Here is a 16,887-nt window from a genome sequence, read left to right on the forward strand (position 1 = left end):
TCGGAGGGGATCCACACACACTGCTTTATGGCTACCGCTAAACCCCCAGGTGACCAAACAAATTTAGTGAATGCCTAAGGCGCTGGAAGAGTCATTGCTTCAAATCCAGCTCAGACCCATAGTGAGTAAGGCCACGTCTGCAATTAGAATTGTGGCCACTGTAGCAATGTGGGCTGGGGTGTGATTTTTTTTTAATTACATTTTTATACCAGTAAAAGCTTCAGCATAGACACAGTTATACTGACAAAATGGCACTTTTCCTGGTATACTTATTTTGTTCAGGGAACGGGTCTAAGCTATGCTGGCAAAAGCACTGCTTTGTGATATATGCTGCATCTTCCCTCTGTGGCAAACCATTTTTAGTGCAGACCAGGCCTAAGGCTGAAGTGGATGCATTCGCCACTGAAGTTCGTAGAAGTGGCACCCAACTTACTCCAGGGCTGTCCTGGGTGCTAGAAGTTGCTTCCATCTGATATGAGCTGTGGGCTCTCCAGCATGTTCCTCCTGAACAAGTGTTCCAGGCTCACAAACGTCTCAGATGCTGCTAACCAGCTGCCCTTGCAATGGAGAGGCAGCTATGTACAAAGTGAGCCATGGAGATGCTCCCCCTCTCAAGGTGGGAACACTTTGGTGGGGGTGGGGGAAATCTGCCCTGCTACTGCTGGTGATGTAGCTTATTTGTGGATAAGGGATTTCAGTTTACAGGCTGGCACCCCCTCCTCCTGGTACTGGCCAAATCACCCCTCCATCAGTCCAGCAAGTTGGATGCAGGGGGCTCCCCTCTCACTGTGGGGCTTTTTTTCTAGTCCCTTGTCTGTTCATGTACCCATCCTCTTGGCAGCAGCCACTGACTCTAGGCTCCTACTCAGATCACTGGGCACTGTCTGAAGTTCTTTGCTCAGTGACACCCTCTGGATCCTTGATTTGACCCTATGACCTGCACCCCCATCCCTATTGTTCATAATCAGTTTAATTCCGGGCTCTTCTGTTGCCACCACCCACCGAGCCGGCTGGACCCAGCATGGGCAGTAAGGCATCCATGTTAAATGCTCTCAGCACCCAGGTTTAACTGTGGAAAGGGACAGGGTACAAAGGAGGAGAATGGACAGGGTTACTTTCCTGTATGGCTGTTTGCAGCTCTCCCCTTTCTGCACCTTGGGAGCAGGAAGGATGGAGCTGGGGCAGGGCACCTCATGGAGCATCTGTAATAGATACTGTTCTGTCTCTACACCCGCTTCCCATCACCCAATAGCATCAGGAGCCGTTCTTTTATTACAAGGGTCTTTGCAACTACGGAAGGCTGAGCAAAGGGCTGACAATGCTTGACACAGGCAGATCCTTCAAGCACACCACGGGGTGGGAAGTTTCGTGGGGCAGCAGTTCTCATGCAACATATTGACCTTTCCTTTCCTCACACTCCAGCCGAGGCTCTCAAAGCACTTTGCAGACATCAATAAATTAACGCCTTTGCCTAGGAAATAATGTTCATTCTTTATCCGTTTTGTAGGGACAGTAGCAGGAGCCACCCAATGAGACAGGGCAGAAGTGGAAAGTGAACGCAAGTCTCCCATTGGCAGCCCATTTCCCCTTCTTTAGCCACAACCCAATTTGTACCCATTTGATATTTCTAGGCCGAGATGATTTTTTTGGGGCAGCAAATGGGTGCCTGAATCTTGGCTCCCAAATCCATGCTTAGGCATCTAAATTCATGGCTTCATTTTCTAAGTACCACAGGGTCAGTTGTGATACCAATAAAATAAAAACCAGCAGGATCTTAAAGGGGAAAAGGCAAAATACCATATTTATTGTGAATACAGAAAGAATCATAGTAAGCAGTTAGTTATAGCTATAACATTCCATTCAATCTCATTTATTCACACATTCATTCATACAAACACACACAGGTTCTGCAAGGTTGTTATCATAGTTACCAGCCTTAGGAATTGCTCATGCCAAGCCACTGGTCAGGTGGCCTGGACACGAGGAAGGAGCAGGGCCTCATCAGATGCACATCTGATGCTCATGGAAGTTGGTTTGCAGACTCAGACCCCAAAGTTCTCACTTTCTAGAGTCCATTTTTATAGTAATTTCTTCTTATGCCAGTCTGTGGGAATTGCTTCATCATGCTGTTGCTGAATCACTCAGCAGATGGCACATTCCTGACAGCTCTGTGCTGCCTGATGTTATCTTCTTTGGTTCTCCCATTCTTGAGGCTGTTGGGTGGATTCCAGTCTGCCCTCCAGGGGTCCTCTGGTTATTTCCACTTGATGCCTTCTTCAGCCAATGGACACTGGATTCTTAGGTTGGCACCTCCCTGATCATTCAGTTATTATCCACACCAAGCATCCATCCACATACATCCTCTATCTTTATTTTAATCACAATTGTTAAAGCAAGATGAATACAAGAAAAGGGCGGGGAGTCTCTGGGTGCTGTTTCTGTTGTTACAGAGTATTGCTTTGAGTCTCTCTGTGTGAGTAGTTGTTACAAAGAATTGCTTTGAGAACAGATTGTCTTAGAATGTACTAACACAATTAGCAGCTTGCAAGTTTCACACATAGAGGGAGAGAAACAGTACCAAAAACCAAGAGACCTCTTAATTAGTAATACCCTGGAATTTAAACTATGGGGAATCAAACTCGTTTGTGATTTTAATACAGAACTTCTTTAATATGATCCAACACAGTCTCCCCACTGCTTTCAGGGGAGGGAGAATGGCAATTCCTGCACCTATGCTTATGGGGCAGAGGGAATGCAGCCCTCCCCTGACTTCCTTAGTTAGAGAATGCTGATTCCACCCACTCTTTCACAGTGGAAACTGCCTCAGCAATATTTTCAGGGAAGAAACAACCTCAGCCCCAGGCTTCCCGCAAGGGGTGTGTGGCCTTATGTCCAGGATTGTAACAAGGGGAGAAGAGGGAAGGGAAGGGATGTGTGTCTCCTCATGGGCTTTGGGGAGCATGTGAAATCCTTCCCACTCCTGGTTTAAGCATGGAGGGGGAAACGCAGCCCACACCCACACTGACAGACTTGGGAAAGGTGGTAAGTGGCCCCCACCCCTGCATTTGGCTTTTACAAACAGAATACATAACTGGGGTGGGTTTGTAACGTGGATGAAGATTAGTAGGGGGTGTTACCTGGTAATGGACAAAATTTCCCATCTCACTATCTTATCCTAGGGTATTATTCTGCTGCCCATCACCCTGGTATCTGAGCATGTAAAATCAATAGGAAAACAGTAAAGTCCCTACTAGCCTGCAGCACCATGTGACAATTGGTGTTTGCCTTCCCCACATTCTCATTTTAACATACCTGCAACTAAAGTAAGGGTCACTTGAATGCAGTGACAAATTATCACTTAGGCCTTGTCTATATTGCAGCTGCTACAGTAACAGTAACCATACCCCTTTCTGGCGTCTGACTTTATTAACCAGCCCGTTGATTTGCTTTTAGTTCCATCATTGCTGAGTTGAAAATTCCTGTAAGACAGGGATTTTCAATTCACTTTCTCTAGTCTCTCCAGTAATGTTTGGATAGAAACCCACCTCACCACCATGGCCACCTACAAGGTCAGAAAAACCTTAACAGTTATCTTTTGTCTGTCTACAGTTCAGAGTACCCTTGTTAATCTGGGAACACCTAGCTCTTACACAATGCCTAGCTTACATAGATCTTTTCATCATTAGATCTCAGTGTGCTTTACAAAAAAGGCACATTTTAGCTTGGGAATCTGAGGCACAGAAGCAAAGTGACTTTCCCTAGCTCATGGTTTCTCAAGCCATGGGTTGGCACCCAAAATAAAGGGTTGTGTGGCAGCTGGTGTCCCACAGGGCTGGCTGGGATCACTTCTGTGCTCCACGCATTGCAACCTCTGGGGACCCAGGGCAGCTCAAGTTTGGCCCAGACATCACCACAACAGGAATCCAGGTACGCCAAGTTTGAGTCAGTGGCACTGCAATCTCCAGAGCCAGCTCACAACTCCACACTCAAACTTGGTCCAGTCAGGGCAGCAGGTCCAAACCCAGCCAGCCCCACAGCACAGGAGCCATCACTGTGGGGTGAGTGCCAGGCAGGACCCAACCCCCTGGGGGACAGGATCTGACCGAAACCACCCCAGGGCCTCCACCCCCAGACTATTTACTGAGTCACAACAGGACAAACATTTACAAATGGGTCCCAAGCCCACAAAGGTTGGGAACCACAGGCCTAGCTCACCCAGCGGCAGAGCTGGGAACAGAAATCAAGACCATAGGCCAGACAGTTTAATTACCAACTAAAAGTTTGAACAGAAAAGTCTGAGGCAAAAATTTCTTTGACTGCTGCATTTATTATTTCCTGATTCCCTATACAGGGGAGTTTTTACTAAAAACACAAGCTCTCTGGAAAGGACAGTCCTTGTATTGTGTATTGATACAGATGCAGTTGAGCCTGTAAACAATTTCCCAGGATGTGAGTAGCGCTAGGTAATTTTCATACGCAAGAGAAGGGAGGGGCCCCTACCCTGCGGAGCTTGCAGTCTAAGAACAGGCAGACAGAGGTAAGGGAAGAGGATTTTCTATGCAGGATAATGTTCTTTGGGGAGCAGAAACAGCTTTTAAGAGGGACTGAAAGTTGGAGGAGACAGTCCAGTCTATGTTCCACTCTGATCTGAAAAAAATAAAAAATAAAGGTAGCTATGGAGTGAAGTGTGCAGCCTGACTTCCTGCTAGACTCAACCACACCAGGTAGGGATTTTAAACACAGCCCAGCTGTTCTGTTAACGATGGGTGCCTGGCCTCAGCCCCATATCCGCAGGATTCATCCAACAGTCACCATTTAAAAGGAGTCATCACTGACCAGGCAGAGTTAAGCAGAGGTCTGTATGTGGCTGTGGATTGCACCAGCATTTCCTATTAGACTCAGTTTCTGCAGAAACCAAGCTTGTCACCGAGTGACATTTCTAGCTCATATGGTTGCAGAGAAACCCCCAGTGCTAGAGCCTTCAGAACAAGTCAGAGGAATCACACTTCAGTTAGCTACCTCTGTGCAATTTAAGTTTCACTACAATGATTGGAACAGCCTTTTTACTAAAGCAGCCACCAGCTGCTCTGAGTAGAGCAGTCCTACTCCCTGAGATATGGGGCCAGATCCTCAGCTGGTGGAAACTTACATAGTTTCATGAATATCAATAGTGCTAAGCTGATTTACACTGTCCCACTTCTCCCAAGACTGATACCTGAAATCAGTCTATGGATAAAGTTAATTTCAGAAGTCCCTGTAGTGTTCAGATGGTGAGAGTAAGGCCATTTAAGATGCCATGCGCCCCAGGAGGCAAGTTAGCCATCAAGGTTTTTGAAGCTGTTGCCATGTCATATGGGGGTGGGGGTGTCTTGTTTTAATACCAGTTCAGAGTCAAATCAGAGTGACTAACTCTAGAATCTGTCTGTTCTGCATCTGGAGTGTTGGTCAGGGATGTCAAACATGACAATTATTAGCTCAATGGCTCTTTAGCTCAGTTATTTGAAAGCTTACTTTGCCCATCCACGGGTCTTTCCAGAGTTCTAGCCCCTTGGGAGACACTATCATGTTCCACTAGGTGGCAAGACCAACTGGCCAGTCCATTAGCTCCCCTTGGCAGCATCAGCCTCTTCCATTTAGCAAGAGATCTCTGTGAAAGGCAAAAACGGATTTGGAATTAGATCTGAAGTACACAGGTCTTTATGTACAGAAGAATGCACCAAATCAGCAGGAATACAGCCCAAAACACCAGCCCCTCTGAAATTCAAAGAGGGGAGGAGAAGCATTATCTAACGATCCCTTCTGGCCCTAATTTATTAACACATTCCAAAAGAAAGTTGCATTGAGCAGTTTAAGATATTTACCTAGACCCCCCCCCCCCCCACACCACTATACAGAGTTACATTTCACCCAGGGCTTTGTAGATAAATTGCGGTGTTCCAAGCCAGCCCCCTCTCAGTGCAGAACTGTTCTAGCAGAGAGAATGGGACCAACTTGCATTTCACTTTCCCTCCTTTTTTGACCATGAGATCGGTGTTCAGATCTGATGGGAAAGGGATCTGGAGGTGAAGGAAGCCCCACTTCTGCACTGAAGAGAGTTGTCAATCTCACCTTGCATGATAGCTGCTGTGTGCCCACTTCATGCCATCCAGCAGGCAAGAGATCTCAGAACTGCTCAGGGTTCAGAAGGGCGCCTCCAGATGGCCCTAGGAAACAGATTTGCACCATCTTGACAGTCAGTTAAGAACAGGGCTGCAGATGCCACAGAAGTAGGAACTCATTCAATTAAGGGCCTCTAAACAAGAAGAGCACCACATCAAATAAGCCAATGCCCTGCAAGTGAAAGCTTATAGGAGAGGTGAGTGACAGCCATTGGCACACAGGGCTTAGCTGCCAAAGTCTCTCCTCCTTGTTCTTGCATGTAGTTGGAGATCCTGTGGCTATTTCACTGAGCCACAGCTCTTGGTTTTACATGCACTCCAAATGCTCAGTACTCATTCAGTGAGGCTGGGGGGATGGGGAGATTAAAGGATAGGTAGTGTGGACTAGTGGACAAAGCACTGGACAGAGACTCAGGAGAGCTGGGTTTTATTCCAACCTCTGCCACTGGCCAAGTTCCTTCCCCTATTTGTGCCTGTTTCCATATCTGTAAAATGGGGATACCACCACCAACCTTTATAAAAGGTGTTGCGATCAACAGATCAAAAGCTCTGTACAGCTGCTGGGTGCTAGGCAATCCAGGCTGCAGGGAGAGGGACTGAAATAGCATCTGGCACTAAGGCTGGTGTAAATCTTTAGGGCCCACTCTGTGCCTGCACAGAGACAGCAGAGGGGTTACCCCAGGGACTCTGAACCTGAAGGTGAGAGACAGAAATGATCACCAGAACATGAGCTAATTGCAAACCACAGCAAGTGGTTTCCATCCCATTTAGTATTTTGCCTTCAAGCCCCCACAGACCTGGCTGCTCTGCAACCAATTGTCACTCCTACTCAGCCAATAACCAGCACCAAAAACTGAGCAACATCTCGCACTCACCTGCCGGATTTGGCAGCAGGTGAAAGCAGGTAGTCTCCAGGACAGGGGCACCAGCTCCTCACTTAAAGAGAGGGGGGAAAAAAACAAACAGCCCATTAGCCCACCACAATCTCAGGCTTATGGACACGAAGTGCTACTGGAACAGGAAACAGCCCTTCCAAATGACAAAGCCTGAAAATGAACAGTCCTTGAGATAGCTCTACAAGTCTGTATCTAGATACAGGCCCCTCTCCCATCCCTAGATACCTCTGGGCCAGGCAAAGCCTGTGCATAGACACTCCTAGCACATGTATTTTCCTGAAATGTTGCTGGACAGTTACAATGGAACAAACTGAACAGCGACCGTCAAGGAAAACAGGTCACTTTTGGCTCCTTTTTGACCACGTCAGCTACACAAGAGAGACAGACGCAGCTTCGATAGGGCCGTGGGAATGTTGGAGGGCACTTCTGGGGGAGGAAAAGGCAAACAAAGCATGCCCAATTATTGTTGGCTTCCTTAACCATGCTGCTCAGCTTACCTGCTGACCAACAGAAGCCACGCTCTTCCACCCCACCACACCCTCCCCCCTCCGGCCCCGCTTCAGCGGGCAGCTTTTTAAAAACCCAACGGAACACGAGTGTAGAGCAAACCACTTACCCTGCTGGGAAAGCAAATGAAAGCAATACCAGGCTCATGCCTGAGTGCTTCCAGCATCTCAAGGCTCCGTCCCAGCATCTGGAAGAGAGGAATGGCAGGATAAAAATTGATCTCTAGTAAATAAGCAATATATCATTCACCATTTTATGACATGCTAAAAATGTAAATTAATGATAATTTAAGAATATTAAGCTATATAATTGCTTAAATACAGGTGTATAGTTATAGTACACCCACCTAGGTAGCAAAAAGATGTACCAAATCTAGTGTAAAGGCTCTATTTAGTTTTAGACCAACTTGTTTTAATGGTTATATCAATTTAACTGAAGCGCAAATAGAAAAATTATTAAAAATCAATTATTTAAATCACCCCACTCTGGGCAGGATCTACACAAGTCTGGGGAGCAGATGCTGTTGAAGGCTTCACGACCTCGCTACATGTGAAATAGTGGAGATGGCGCTTCAATGGGGGTGAGGGGAATCTCTCTTCCACCTCCTAAGACAGCTTTCGGGCCTCATATTATTGCCATACACAAAATTCACCCACCTAGTGAAACACCTTATTCAGGACCACCCCCTTTCTACCACCACCAAACACAGGCCTCTGTCAATTTGCAGGCACACAGCTTCCTGCAGTGTTTTGTTCCTGTGTGCAAAACCAACCACCCATCCCTACTACTAGGCATCAGCCTTTGCACACAGGGTGCTTAGCTGCCTCTTCACAGGCTCGTGGGATAGACCCCAGGGCCATGCTCACTTCCTGCTCCAGCATCTCCCAAGTCAGTCTCACAAGTTTAAAAAAAAATACTGCCTGAACCCCAGCACCTCTTTAATTACAAATTAAGCAACAAACACAGGAGACCCTTTCAGGCACATAGTGAGGTGCAAACCCAGATGACCCTCTCCCCCCAGACCCACAACAGAGCCTCCCCGGATTTACAGCTAAACAGCCCTTTAAGTCTTCCCAGCTGTAGAGCCCTGCAAATCCCCGGGGGAACGGCTTTATATCCCAGGGCTCTGACAGCAAGAGCCGGGTGGGCAGGTTGAGGAACTTGCGGTGCAGACCCTCCACCTGCCCTGGGCAGGGGGTCCGAGCAGCCCCCTGTCCGTGTCCCTGCCCCCCAGCCCAGCCCAGGGGGCTTGGAGGCGCAGCGCGGCCAGAGTAAGCAGAGCCCTGCGAATCCACAGGCCATTTCTGCAGCTCGGATGCGGATACACTTTTTTGTACCCAGCAGGGCTCGCCCCAGCTGCCCCTGCTATGATCAGCGCTTGCCCGCCCCAGCCAGGTGGGAGTCCACCCCGGACCTGCAGAGCCCCATTCCGTGGGGAGGCCCAGGGAGGGACCCTTTGTATTTCCAACACCTACAAAATATTACAGCCCAACCCGCCCCCCAGAAACTTGAGCAGCCCCAGCTCAGCTTGCAGGGGGCAGAGCACCCAGACGCCCCCGGGGAAGAGAGGATGGCGGCGGATTGCAAACGCCCCCGGGCCCTACCCGAGCGATCGTCTCCCACGCGCACCCAGCCGCGGACCACACAGGAAAAGAGGGAGGCGCCTCCGGAACGTGGCTTTTAAGAGTCAGCCCTGCCAGCGGCGATGCTCTGATTGGCTCCTCCGCGAGGCCGTTCTGCAAAGCCTTCTGGGAGCTGTAGTTCAACTCGCTTGCCCCCTGTATCCAGGCAGCCTGTCTGGCGACCTGCCTTTAGCCTGTAACTAGCATAGGCACACTGAGGTTGCAAAGCCAGGGGCTGAAAAGTTAGGAAGCTCCGGAGTTGAGGCTGTCTTGTCTGTGCCATCTGAAAGCTGATGTACTCAATGTTTTCTTTGCCTCTGTCTTCACGAACAAGGTCAGCTCCCAGACTGCTGCACTGGGCAGCACAGCATGGGGAGGAGGTGACCAGCCCTCTGTGGAGAAAGAAGTGGTTCAGGACTATTTAGAAAAGCTGGACGAGCACAAATCCATGGGGCCGGACGAGTTGCATCCGAGAGTGCTAAAGGAGTTGGCGGATGTGATTGCAGAGCCATTGGCCATTATCTTTGAAAACTCATGGTGATCGGGGGAAGTCCCGGAAGACTGGAAAAAGGCTAATGTAGTGCCCATCTTTAAAAAAGGGAAGGAGGAGGATCCTGGGAACTACAGGCCAGTCAGCCTCACCTCAGTCCCTGGAAAAATCATGGAGCAGGTCCTCAAGGAGTCAATTCTGAAGCACTTAGAGGAGAGGAAAGTGATCAGGAACAGTCAGCATGGATTCACCAAGGGCAAGTCATGCCTGACTAATCTAATTGCCTTTTATGATGAGATAACTGGCTCTGTGGATGAGGGGAAAGCAGTGGACATGTTGTTCCTTGACTTTAGCAAAGCTTTTGACACGGTCTCCCACAGTATTCTTGCCAGTAAGTTAAAGAAGTATGGGCTGGATGAATGGACGATAAGGTGGATAGAAAGCTGGCTAGATTCTCGGGCTCAACGGGTAGTGATCAATGGCTCCATGTCTAGCTGGCAGCTGGTATCTAGCGGAGTGCCCCAAGGCTTGGTCCTGGGGCTGGTTTTGTTCAATATCTTCATAAATGATCTGGAGGATGGTGTGGATTGCACCTTCAGCAAGTTTGCAGATGACACTAAACTGGGAGGAGAGGTAGATATGCTGGAGGGCAGGGATAGGATACAGAGGGCCCTAGACAAATTAGAGGATTGGGCCAAAAGAAATCTGATGAGGTTCAACAAGGACAAGTGCAGAGTCCTGCACTTAGGATGGAAGAATCCCATACACCGCTACAGACTAGGGACCGAATGGCTTGGCAGCATTTCTGCAGAAAAGGACCTAGGGGTTACAGTGGACGAGAAGCTGGATATGAGTCAACAGTGTGCCCTTGTTGCCAAGAAGGCCAATGGCATTTTGGGATGTATAAGCAGGGGCATTGCCAGCAGATCAAGGGACGTGATCGTTCCCCTCTATTCGGCATTGGTGAGGCCTCATCTGGAGTACTGTGTCCAGTTTTGGGCCCCACACTACAAGAAGGATGTGAAAAAATTGGAAAGAGTCCAGCGGAGGACAACAAAAATGATTAGGGGACTGGAACACATGACTTATGAGGAGAGGCTGAGGGAACTGGGATTGTTTAGTCTGCAGAAGAGAAGAATGAGGGGGGATTTGATAGCTGCTTTCAACTACCTGAAAAGGGGTTCCAAAGAGGATGGATCTAGACTGTTCTCAGTGGTAGCAGATGACAGAATGAGGAGTAGTGGTCTCAAGTTGCAGTGGGGGAGGTTTAGGTTGGATATTAGGTAAAACTTTTTCACTAGGAGGGTGGTGAAACTGGAATGCGTTACCTAGGGAGGTGGTGGAATCTCCTTCCTTAAAAGTTTTTAAGGTCAGACTTGACAAAGCCCTGGCTAGGATGATTTAGTTGGGGATTGGTCCTGCTTTGAGCAGGGGGTTGTACTAGATGACCTCCTGAGGTCCCTTTCAACCCTGATATTCTATGATTCTAATTCACACCCCCCTTGTGCATATACAATAGGATACAGACTTTAAAGATACCATCACCTGCTATTTCTTCCACAGGATCCCTGCCTCATTCAGGTTTTACCCTGGGGTTCTTCACCCTTCAAAAAGTCTGGAGGTGATGTAGTACCCCACCGCCCTCTCCTCCAAAGTGTGCGTGTATGGGGGAGGGGTGTGTTCCACTCATCCGCCCACATGAGACAGGGATGTACCCTCCCTCTTCCCCCCTCCCCCCCAACAAAATAAAGCTTAAGGAAACACAGTGCAGGGGCTATATTCCTGCATGCCATCCCCAAAACCAAATGTTGGTGGCATGTTTCCCATCCACCTGAAAGCATGTGTTGCGGGGGCATTGTGTTTTTTCTGTCCACGCCCTTCTCAGAGCATGGAGGGAGGCATGTTTCCTAGTCATCTAAATGCGTGGGAGAGGGGAAAATGTGTTCTCCATTCCTCCTTCAAAAGTGTGGAGAATGCGGGGGAAACATGTCCCATGCTGTCCTCAAAAGCATGTAAGGTGTACGTTCTCCCTACTCTCCCAAAAGCAGCAGCGAAGGTGGGTGTATCCCCATTCCCCCCCCCCACAAAAGCAGCAGGAGGATTCCATTTTCCATACATACCCCTCTTCCAAAAGCACAAGTGAGGTTTTTCCCAACCCCCTCCTTCTGAAACAATTGTGTGAGATTTGCAGTCTACCACCCTCTGGAAACTTTGTGGAGAAGTCTTCCCCCCAGAAAATTCACAGGGACTGAATTCCACCCCAAAAGCATTCCACCTCTCCTTCCCCCAGGATGCCTTGACTGTTGCTGTTTCCCTGGATACAGGGTCTGAACTGACACTCATAACTTGAAATCTGTCTGAAAAGTTGGTGAACGGAATTTGTCTTCAAAATATTAAAGGGGAAGAAAGACCACATGTTCCATATTGTCCAAAACAGAGAGATTGCTTGCAGGGCCTGGTCACGTCAGAGCCTAAAGAGCATAGGTATTTGGAGTTCCAAAGCGGGGAAAAGAAATCACTCACAAATTGTGCCATTTACGTTATGTCTGAATTGAAGGTCACTGTGGTCACTGTGGTTATTGGATTAAGACCTCCTGATAGGGGTAAGAGTCTACACTGATATTGTTAATAACATCCTACAGTCAAGAAGTCAAGTGGTATGCTAGAATAGCCTGCAATCCTACCAGCTTCCCAGCTGGTAAACGAGGCCTCAGCTGCATACTTCTAGTGCCTGTAACTTCTCCATGTGGGTATGGGGTGCTGGGGAAGAGACATAACATGTTAACACTGGTGAAATAAAGATTAAATATATTAGCTGTGAAAGCTGCAATTGATTTAATCTTGGGTATAGTATGAGCCACTGTCTATGAGACAAGGACTATGAGCTTGTCCTGCAAACAGAGAGAGTGTACCATGCAGAATGTTCTTAGATAAAACAAAGCCATTTGCACCTTTCCCACAGAAGCATCTTATCACTTCTGAATAATGTAATGCTTTGTGGGCAGGCGGAAAAGAGAAAAAAAGAGCACCCTGGTTGGTTTTACAGGGCAATGTATAAGCTACAGAATGCAGTGTGTTTTAACATGAGCTGCCATTGATTTCTTGCTTTGAGTGAGATGAACGAAAAATAGAATTTAGTTTACTCATGCAGGCAGTCTGGTGTGTCGGGCTCCACCAAATGCTAATGAACCTGGGCTTTTTCTGTAGATGTCTGAAAAAATTGTCCCTGTTATTAAGACTACATTTAACTTGGGTTCCAACTGACCAATGGACACCAGGCCACTGGAAGTTTCTCAACACTGCATTAAAGCCCCCCCCGGTGTGCTCCAGACACAGTGACAGATTGCTAAAGAAAAGGCTGGAAGCTGGAGAAGACAGAAGAGAAAATGAATGAGGACGAAGAGAAAAGATGCTGCAGATGAAGGGCTAACGACTCTTCAGAAGGCTGGGGTGTATAATCCAACATCTCCGCCCACACAAAAAATGCTGGGGAAGATTGCCCTGAGACTACCGCCACTGCCCCCCTTCACTTCCAAAAAACGTCCGTCTGGGGTTCAAGATTGTCCTCTCCCACCCCAAAAGGCAGGGGTGCAAGGATTGCCCACTTTTCCAGCTCCCCCTTGAGGCTATGGCGGGGAACCTGCCTCTGCTCACTACTCCCTTGCCGAGACCTGGGACACCCCCTCCCACTCCGTGAGGACATGGCGGAGAATCAACTTTTTTCTCTCTGCCCTTCCCCCTTGCCTGCGGCAGTGAATCTGTCCCTTCGTCCAGTGCCCAGGTACCGTGGCTCTCAACCTTTCCAGACTATTGTACCCCTTTCTCAGGAGTCTGATTTCTGCCCTGCTGCCTGAGCCCGAAGCTGAAGCCTGAGCCCCACCGCCCAGAGCTGAAGCATGTGGATAAATTGGAGAGAGTCCAGCGAAGGGCAAGAAAAATGATTAGGGGACTGGAACACATGACTTATGAGGAGAGGCTGAGGGAGCTGGGATTGTTTAGCCTGCAGAAGAGAAGAATGAGGGGGGATTTGATAGCTGCTTTCAACTACCTGAAAGGGGGTTCCAAAGAGGATGGCTCTAGACTGTTCTCAATGGTAGCAGATGACAGAACGAGGAGTAATGGTCTCAAGTTGCAGTGGGGGAGGTTTAGATTGGATATTAGGAAAAACTTTTTCACTAAGAGGGTGGTGAAACACTGGAATGCGTTACCTAGGGAGGTGGTAGAATCTCCTTCCTTAGAGGTTTTTAAGGTCAGGCTTGACAAAGCCCTGGCTGGGATGATTTAACTGGGAATTGGTCCTGCTTTGAGCAGGGGGTTGGACTAGATGACCTTCTGGGGTCCCTTCCAACCCTGATATTCTTTGATTCTATGATTCATGTAGCTTAGCTGCGCGGGGCCCCAGGCAGTTGTCCTGCTTTCCACCCCCTAACACCAACCCTGCACTTGTAACCCCTCTAAACCCATCCCATGACCCCTTTCAGGGTGGCAAATCCCTGGTTGAGAAACACTGATATAGTATATAGAGCAGTATAAACAAGTCATTGTATGAAATTTTAGTTTGTACTGACTTCGCTAGTGCTTTTTACACAGCCAGTTGTAAACCTAGGCAAATATCTAGGTAAGTTGACAAATTCCCTGGAAGAACTTTGCGTGCCCCTGGTTGAGAACCACTGCCCAGGGACACCCACACACCCAACCAAATGTTGCCGTGGGGGATTGCCTCTCCTTCCTCTCCATTAGGGTGTGATCAGCCACTTACACTGGAGGAGGGAAGCAAAGGGAGGGATTGCCATCACACTCCCTTCTCTAGCCTCATTTCAGAGAGTTCCCTACCAGTAAATAACCTCAGCACAGCCCCTAGGCTCACAGCAGTTCCTCTTCTAGTTATAGCTGCTATATCAAGCTCTATACAAATCAATTAACAGGTTTCTCGAGGAATCCTTGCTGGTTTATGTACCCACCACTTCCTCCAAAACATTTTCAGGCTTCCATACAAGTTCCCAAAATTGCTCTGCATCTAGATAGCTGTCCCCTCCCATCACTAGACATCTCAGGTAACTGTGCAGCTGGCCAATGGAACAAACTGGACAGGGACGGTAAAGAAAAATGAGTCATTCGTGGCTTCTTTTCAACTATGTCAGCTATAGGAGTGCTGTGGATTTGATAAGGGCATGGTCAGTTAAAAATGATTGTAGTGAGTGAAAGATACTACACTGCACCTGCCTGCCCTTCCTTCTTTAGAGAAAGGGTTTTTAAAGGGGTTCCCATGTCATTTTCCTTTATTCTCCATTCTCCTGCAAGCCTCCCACCCTTGCGACAGCTGACAGGGTACACTAGGAGGACAAGATATTAGGTCTGGTTTAGCCATCCATTAGGAAATATTAGACAGGATAGCAGCACTGATCAGCCTTACAACTGTCGCATGTATTGATGTTAATAAAATGGGTACATTTCAGGTGCAGCCTCAGGTCAGCTGTAGCAAACAGATTAAATCAGGAGGGCTAAACTATGAAATCATAGTCCTGGAACATTTTTTTTTCTTCATGGTAGGGCAGGAGAGAACAAGGTATTCAGAACATTATTACTGCAAATTGTTATATGAACACTCAAATCATAGAATCATAGAATATTAGGGTTGGAAGGGACCTCAGGAGGTCATCTAGTCCAACCCCCTGCTCAAAGCAGGACCAATCCCCAACTAAAGCATCGCTGCCAGGGCTTTGTCAAGCCTGACCTTAAAAACCTCAAAGGAAGGAGATTCAACCACCTCCCTAGGTAATGCATCCATCAAAAACATTAAGCAACAGGCCTCTTTATGTCACTGCTAAAATTCCATTCTACTGAAGCGAAACCTCAGAAATTAAGGGAGATAGTCTTGCCATGTAACATTGCTGGTCAGTGACATCAGCAGAATAATGCACTCAGCTTCCTCCCACTTGTCCAACTGTACTAATCACAAAAGGTATCCTCACAGAACGCTCAGATCCTTAAGCCCAAAACAATCATAGCTCAAAACAATGCCAACACTCAACTGGGCAAGTAAAGATGGTGGTGGGAGACCTATCTATATATATACACATGCAAAGAATGTAAAGATTCTGTATTTCCCTTACTGTCACTCATTTAAAATGACACTGAATACATAAGTCACAGTTGCCCCATGAAACATCACATCATGTTTACTATTTCCATTGCACTTGATAAAAAACAGACTGATCTGTATTCTAATTATGGAAAGAGCCTTGTCATAACAGCAGGTTCGTTGAAGTACATAGCTTTTGCTGCAAATTTCTGCACCTACATGGACTGAGGGGCAATTAAATGCTTCTTAGTAGCAATTTTAGTTACCAAAAGCTTTCTTGGTAGATGTTTATTACAGGTAGTTTGTCTGCTCCTATTTCCCAAAGGACTTTATGGCAGCAAAGCCTGAAAAGGGCTTTTAATATACTAGTCTGTACATAAGTGTCTTCTTTTCCCTGTTACACCTAATGCAACACAGTATTATCTTAAGTACATTGCTACCCCATCTAGCATATACAACAGCCAGTAGAAAACGGTCTTTCATGCGAGTGGCACCTTGGAAGTTGCACAATATATTTAATTACATTGCTCTGACCCATTTCTCATTCACGACTTTAAATTTTACTTTTACAACATTCACTCAGACAGGACAGGAAAAGTAAAGCCTAGAATCTTAATGGACCATCAAGGCCTGTCCACATCAATAGGACTGTAGTAGATGGAACTACGTCTAAATGAGATTGCTGTTAGCAACATTGTAAGTTGTTTCTCTGACCAGTTGGGGAGAAATTCTTCACAGATACATCAAGACTTAGGCAAGCAAAACTGTGCTAATGGCTAGCTAGAGAGCATTAGCCTATGATAGTTTAATACTACTACTCATCCTCTCCACCTCCCAAAAAAACCTCCCTGTCCAGATTGCTCAAGATCACCATGCTAGAAGCCTGGTAGCTCTATATTGGTGTATAGATAAAGCATAGCAAAAGCCTTTGTCTGCATATTTTTCCCTGCGATCTACAGCCACCTTACCCATTCAATGTTGAGATGTTGAGACGTTTGAGTGGTGATTGATGGTGATTTTTTAAAGAACATATTTACTGAAAGTAGTTTTGTGTGAGTATAAGACAATTCAATGGGTAGCAAAACAGAGAGAAGAGCAGGAACCAAAATGCAAAGGATAATTTTACTTAAAA

The 16,887-nt window shown here is 47.2% G+C and overlaps 1 long non-coding RNA gene across 1 annotated transcript; it reads right to left on the reverse strand.

Annotated features, from left to right (window-relative positions):
* Positions 1-4,307: 4,307 nt before the first annotated feature.
* LOC311533190 lies at positions 4,308-9,212 on the reverse strand. Its single transcript, XR_014714523.1, has 6 exons — positions 9,166-9,212; positions 7,671-7,748; positions 7,034-7,094; positions 6,109-6,203; positions 5,512-5,647; positions 4,308-4,647 (listed from the first exon to the last, which is right to left on the reverse strand). It is a non-coding gene; the product is annotated as an uncharacterized lncRNA (long non-coding RNA).
* Positions 9,213-16,887: the final 7,675 nt, after the last annotated feature.

This window comes from Lepidochelys olivacea (genome assembly GCF_965140295.1).
Source record: "Lepidochelys olivacea isolate rLepOli2 genome assembly, chromosome: 19".
NCBI lineage: Eukaryota > Metazoa > Chordata > Testudines > Cheloniidae > Lepidochelys > Lepidochelys olivacea.